Genomic DNA, 7,638 nt, shown 5'->3' on the forward strand with positions numbered 1-7,638 from the left:
TGCCATGATGGCTATTATATTCTGTAATATCTGGGGTTTTTCAGGGTATAATTACATAATTCTGGTACCAAAATCAATCAACATCAACATCAACATCAGTGAGCCAGCAGATCCTCGTTCGTTCACTGAGATCATTTATGAACAACAATTACCAGTTTGTTTGTTTTTCAGAACCACTAGGTCTACCTCTTTCATTCACACTCACGTAAGGGAAAATATTTAAAAGATTGTAGATGAATGTACAGATACACAGATATAAAACTTCTCCAAAGTGCTACACTCTCTTCATAGCATGACTCCGCCCCTTCTCCTCTTGTTGAAGACTCACATCTGAAATGAATGAATGAATGAATGAATTTTTCCATAATATCCTTCAGTTCAGACTGAACCACATGTTTGTACAGAATCAGTACCGCTCTCGTTCAGTAAGAGGTGACTTCCTTCCACAGGTCCTTCAACCAATGACATTGTTCCTTCACAGCACACACTCTACTGCATTCATTGAAAAGCAGCTGAAGTAGTCTTGTGTTTTACAAAGGAGTGAACCAGAAATATGTGTTAGAAGTTGGATGGTAATGTTTCAGCACATTATCCTGTTTCAGAAAGTTAAATACATCATCTCATATGAGCTGAGACACATAAATCTGTAAATGAGCAGTCCAACATTATACACAGATGTTCATTTTATATTTTTATCCTGACATTAGAACCTTGTGTTCAGGGAGACACTTTATTTCTCACTGATGGAAACACATCAGTTCATTTTCGGAGAAATAAATCAAACTCATCTTCATTCATCATTTCTCTTCCAGTCTGTGTGACTGTAATCTGACAGAGGAAAGCTGTAAAGTTCTGTCCTCAGTTCTCAGCTCGAACTCCTCCAGTCTGAGAAAACTGGACCTGAGTTACAATAAACTAAATGATTCAGGAGTGAAGCTGCTCTCTGATGGACTGAAGAATCCACACTGTACATTTGAGATACTGGGGTTGTATTTGCTGTCACAAAGATTCCGGTCCATAATGTTTATTATCCACTAGATGGCTTAAGTAAATATCCACTCATTTACTCAAGGTACTGTTTATTAATCTAATTTTGTGTGTTTTTATATTTTGATTGTTTTCTAATGTTTATTGACTTCTATACTGAACTGTTGTTTGAGCAAGATGTATTATTTCTAAGAGTTCATTGGTTATATGTTTGTTCCAATCATGCCTTTGTATGTCACTTCCTGTTTTGTCACTTCCTGTTTGTCATCCACATGGTGAGATGGAACAAATGAGGAGCTCTTTTCCAAAACGCTATAAATCCATTTTAATAGTTATTAAGAAAATTACTTTTTTTTTTACCTAGACCCACACATTTTGTTTATATTCAATTTATCCTGTTAAAATGGTCTGTTGGCTCAGTCTAAACAGTGACTGTTAAATGAAACAACAATTTTGTTGAATATAAATTCAAAGTTTCTTTTTATTTTTTTTCCAAAACACTATAAATCCATCCTTTATTTTAAAAATGTTGTTGTTGTCACATGCAACATATGACATCAGGGAAATAAATAACTTCCAAATAAAATAAATAGTAACATAAAATAAATAGTAAAAAATAAATATTTTCAATGTCAGGTTTCAATATTGTCCACCACATAAAACAAATAATTTAAAAATAACACACATACAAACAACACTAATTAAATAAATCAACAATGTTAACAATACATTCCAATCACTTAGTAACACATTTAAGCTATACTGTACAAAAAGTAACGATAGTAATGATAATATTCAACAGGCAATTTATTTAGTAATACATTCAAACTTAAAAACACTCATTTTGAAGACTGTGCATAAACAAACATGTCTCGCCTCAGAACGCCGCCATGTTGGATTGCGTTTCACCGAATTCTGATTTGTCGAGAGGACATATAGCGTTTAGGCAAAAAACAGATTTGGTGTTTATCGCAGTTTGGAAAGGAACTGCATCTTGCAGTACATTTTAAACAAGGAAATATAGCGTTTTGGCATGACACATTGATGGAGCAGTATATATGTTCACAACACAGCAAAATGACATGACAAACTTGTTTTTTTTTTTAATTTTGGCGTTTATCGCGTTTTGGAAAAGAGCTCTTCAAATGTAATTGTCATAAGGTAAAGCTATTTCTACCTGTATCATATGCCATCTGTTTATGCAGCAGTATAAGCATGAAATAAAAGGCAGACACGAGAGTGTAATTCAGCAAAATGTGTGTTCACAACAAAACAGCAAGTTAGCCCCGAAAACAAGGCATGAGCAATCGACTGTCGATCGTATGATCCATTACATACTGTAACATCCCCCTTTACAAAAATGAACAAAAGGAATCCCCATTTTTACACTAAATAAGAACAAAATAACAAAATGAACTTTGGGCAGATATATATATATATATATATATATATATATATATATATATATATATATATATATATATATATATATATATGTATGTATGTATATATATATATATTTAACTGACTGCCATACTTTGCTTTAAGTAAACTGCCACGATAACATTTACAACATATTACAAATCCAGCCTTTTAGGTGGCTTAGACAATCGGCCAGCCCTAGTATACATGTGTCCATCTGAGGGTGAGAGTTTGACAAGGTCATGTGAAGCCTGTGGCAAGGGCTTCACAAGAGGTGAATCAGCAAGAGCTTCTGCAACACTACTCTCCGGCATAAGAGGCATCTCGGGTTCACTTGTGTCCAAAGCTTGTGTGGCGGTTGACTCTGCCACTCTCAAGTGCACTCTGTTTCGTCTGTATATGGATCCATCCACATTAACAAGATAAGATCGTGGTGCTACTTTCTGAAGACAGGTGCCAACCTTCCAGAGTGCAGGGTTTTTTGTGGAAAGGGCTTCATACGAATCTTCTCACCATTGTTCAGTTCTGGCAGATCACAAGCTGACCTGTCATAATAGGATTTTGCCTGCTGTTTCCGGTGTCGAAGCCTCTCAACAACCCCAGTAACCACAGATGGCTCCAGAAGCTTGTTTGTTACTGGAAGAGACGTTTTCAGTCTCCGCGACATCAACCTTTGTGCAGGGCTACTGTCCATATTTTCAGTTGGGGTGTTTCTCCAATGAAGTATCGCTTTCCAAGGGTCAGTTCTGTCATACATGGCTTTGCGCAGAAGGTTTTTTGCAATCTTGACGGCTGACTCAGCCTTTCCATTTGATTTGGGATGTCTTGGTGAAGAGGTAACATGCTCAAATTCCCAGTTGGAGGCGAAGCGCTTAAACAGAGCACCAAACTGAGGGCCATTATCTGTGATAACTCTATCTGGCTGACCATGTCGAGCAAACTGAGCCTTGCAGCGCTTGATGACCGTCTCTGCAGACAGGTCAGGAAGCAGTTCAATCTCCCAAAAGTCTGAGAAATGGTCCACAATTATAAGATAGTCCTTTTGTCTGTGACTGAACAAATCCATGCTGACAATCTGCCATGGCCTGCTGGGGATGTCATGAGATAGCATGGTTTCCTTCTGTTGGTTGTGTGCAAATTCATTGCAAGTTGAACAGTTACTCACAAAGTCTTTGATTTCTGCTTGCATACTTGGCCAATATAGTGTGTCACGGGCCTGACGATAACATGCGTCACCTCCTATATGGCTTGAATGTATGCATTTGAGCATCTCTGGACGTAGTGATTTGGGAATGATGACTTTCAGACCACGGTACAAAATACCATACTGCGCACTTATCTCATCTCTATAAGGCCAGTATTCTCGGATGATGTGTGTTGTCCTTTCTTTCTCATCAGGCCAGCCTGCCAGGACAATGGTTTTAAGGGCCTGTAATTCTTCATCCCTTTCAGTATGCTCCCTGATTGTCCTCAACCGCTGGTCCGTCACATTCAAGTATTCCGCTTGGTTGATGAGTTGTACATTTTCCTGCTCTGTTTGCAAATTACATATGGCATGCCTCTGGTAAATGGCTCCCTTGCCTGTACAGTCAGCAGCTGCTCTGCTCAACATGTCACTGATGAACATTTTAGGCCCTGGCTTGTAGACAACTTTGAGACTGTAATTTTGAAGTGTCATGAGCATGCTTTGAAGCCGCTTGGGTGCGCTGAGAAGTGGTTTGCTGAATATAGTGATCAAAGGTTTGTGGTCTGTCTCTGCTGTGACCAACTCCCGTCCGTACAGGTAATGGTGAAATCTTTGACAAGCGAAGACAATACTGAGACACTCTTTTTCGATTTGTGCGTAATTTTTTTCTGTGGGAGTCAGTGCTCTTGAAGCAAAGGCGACAGGCTGTCCTTCTTGCATAAGGCAGCACCAAAGACCGCTTTGGCTGGAATCACTTTGAACTGTGACGGCTTGGCAACATCATAATAGCGTAGTACAGGCATTGATGTGGCCATGGCTTTTAGCTTGCAGACTGAATCTTCATGTTTGGGTAGCCAGTGCCATGGGGTGTCTTTGTCGAGCAAGCGCCGCAGTGGCTCGCAAACAGTAGACAAGTGAGGCATGAATTTGGCTAAATAATTAGCAAAGCCGATGAGACGCTGTACACCTTTAGCATCTGTAGGGTTGGGCATGTCCATGATAGCCCTCACCTTGTCTGGGTCAGGCTTCAAGCCCGTGGATGAAAGGATATGACCATGGAACTTCACTTTGTTTACTTTAAAGTGCAACTTTTTTAAGCTAAGTCGTAGCTTGACCTCTCTGCAACGCTCCAACAGGGCCTGAAGCTTGTGATCATGATCATTTTCAGCTTGCTGGTCCGTGTCACCACAACCAACGACAAGAATATCATCTGCGATGGGCTCAATGCCCTTTAGACCTGCTAACAGTTCATGCTGCTTCCGTTGATAGACCTCAGGTGCCACTGAGACACCAAATGGTAGCTTTAGCCACCTTTTCCTGCCCCATGGGGTCCAGAATGTGGTCATGAAGCTGCTCTCTTGGTCGAGCTTGCACTGTAAGAAAGCATGTTTGGCATCAACCAACGTGAAGATCCTTGCTTTAGGCAATTTGTATAAAACATCCTCCAAGGTTGGCATGATATAATGAGAGCGTTTCAGAGCTTTGTTCAGAAACTTTGGGTCTAAGCAAAATCTCAGCTTGTCTGGTTGTTTTACTATCACCATGTTGCTGATCCAATCTGTTGGCTCTGTAACATCAGTAATATGACCCTCAGCCTGATATGCGTCCAGTTGGGCTTTGACTGTTGCTTTCATAGCAATTGGGACATTTCGTGGGGCACACTGTATCGGTGCAACACTGGGATCCAGCTCAAAATGGACCTCACCAGGCAGTGATTCCACAGGCAAGTTGAACACATCACTGTATTTATCAATTAACTGTTCCTTAGTCAGAGGCTCAGACCGTTCATATCCAATTTTGAGCATGTCATCTGGTATTGTGATCTGCATCAGGCCTAGCTGTTCACAAGTTGAGCCTGAGAGAAGTGGATTTTGACTTGATTCTACTATCTCAACAGACAGCTGATATTTCTTTCCTTTGACCACACATTCTGTATCAAAAACGCCCATGGAGTCCAGCGACTCGCCTGAGTACAACCGTAGTTTGGCGCTACTAGGGCGGAGTGGTGTGTGTGGAGAGACCTTTACTTTGTCCCTGTAGCTCATCACATTGCATGTTGCTCCTGAATCTAACTGACAACGCAGTGACTTACCATGTAATTGCAGAGAAACAAACCATTTCTTTCCTTTCATATGCACCGTGCTAATGGACTCAATTACGTAAATATCATCATCACTGTCCCCAACCGGCTCCTTAGAATGTTCAATGCAGTGAAGCTTCCCCTCTGTAGATCTGCTTTTACTTTTAAGGCATACTTTAGCAAAGTGATTGTCAGTTCCACAAAGTCTACATGTTTTGCCATATGCCGAACAGTAATCCTGGCCTCTCGAATGCACATTCCCACAGTATCGGCATGTCTTGCTTGTGTCTGAGAGTCTTGGTGAATTACTCTGCATCCGCTGGTTAGGCCTGAATGGTTTCCTAGCAACAGTGTGAACCGTTTCAGCTACAGTAGGCATACCTGCTGCGTCCATCGCTCTCATATGCATAGCGGTCTGTTCAGCTGTGCGACACATCTCAATGGCTGTGAGCAACGTTCAATTTTTTTCACTTAACAACCTGCGTCTGGTTCCTTCATTTATAATGCCCAGTACAATTTTGTCACGAATCATTTCATCCTTTAATCCACCATAATCACAAGTCGTTGCTTTTTCTCTCAATCTGGTCACAAAATTGTCTATGGATTCCCCTTCCTCCTGTTTACAACAGCCGAACACGTACCTCTCATAAATGACATTTCTGGCAGGTTTGAAGTATGCTTCCAGTGCATCTAGGATGGTTTTAATGTCTCTTTGTTGTTCATCTGTGAGATTCAGATTGTGCCGGTAAACATGTCTGCATTCAGATCCCATCACACTTCTTAATGTAGCAGCTTGTACTTCCCTGGTCTTTTCAACCAGGCCCGTGACCAGCGCTTAATCCTCGAACTCGGCTCTGAATAAGTCCCAATTGGCGCTCCAGTCTCCATTCATGTTCATCGGTAATGGCGCAGGTATATTAGCCGGTGCGCCGCTGTACGGGCGAAGCGCGACCGCAGCATTATCAGCGTCCATAATCGCTAAACTTCTTAGGTCGGTATCAGCAAACACAGCGTAAACTTAAGAAAACGCGCTAGGCATCTTCTGACACCATGTTTATGCAGCAGTATAAGCATGAAATAAAAGGCAGACACGAGAGTGTAATTCAGCAAAATGTGTATTCACAACAAAACAGCAGGTTAGCCCCGAAAACAAGGCATGAGCAATCGACTGTCGATCGCATGATCCATTACATACTGTAACACCATCCAAACAAGAAAGTGCAAGATATAACCCCCTCTCTTAGTTCACAAGCAGGCAAAAGTGGTATGTGAATATATTTTCTGTTTATTTGAGTTTAATGTTATATGTTTGTTTTCTATGTTGTATATTTCATACTCATTTTACTTAGTTCTACGGTGTTGGTGTTGATGTCTGTCAATAAAAGCATTAAACACCCGTGAAAAAAGAACCTCAGCCTTCGCAATCTGACTAAGGGCGGCATAGAGGTACACACACACACACACACACACACACACACACACACACACACACACACACACACAACACACACACACACACACACACACACACACACACACACACACACACACACAGTTTTAATAAACACTACAACATCTGGTTTCTTTCTTGCATGATGTGTTACTGCAATATTACAGATGAAGGTTGTACTGCTCTGGCTTCAGCTCTGAGGTCAAACTCCTCATCACACCTGAGAGAACTGGATCTGTACGATAATAATCCAGGAGAATCAGGAGTGAAGCTGCTCTTTGATCTACTAAAGGATCCACACTGTAAACTGGAGACACTACAGTGAGTTACTGACTTATTGTCTCTTTACTGTATGATATTGAGTAATATTCACTGTGCTGTAAAATGCTACATCTAATGTGTGTATTTATGCTTCTGTTGTTCATAATTATGTTATGTCCTGCTATGGGTCTAGAGGATATGCAGACGTAACACGTGAAAACTTAGTTATTAAAAATTTTTTTTTTTAAATGC

The sequence above is a fragment of the Tachysurus fulvidraco genome, chromosome 16, assembly GCF_022655615.1.
Source record: "Tachysurus fulvidraco isolate hzauxx_2018 chromosome 16, HZAU_PFXX_2.0, whole genome shotgun sequence".
Lineage (NCBI taxonomy): Eukaryota > Metazoa > Chordata > Actinopteri > Siluriformes > Bagridae > Tachysurus > Tachysurus fulvidraco.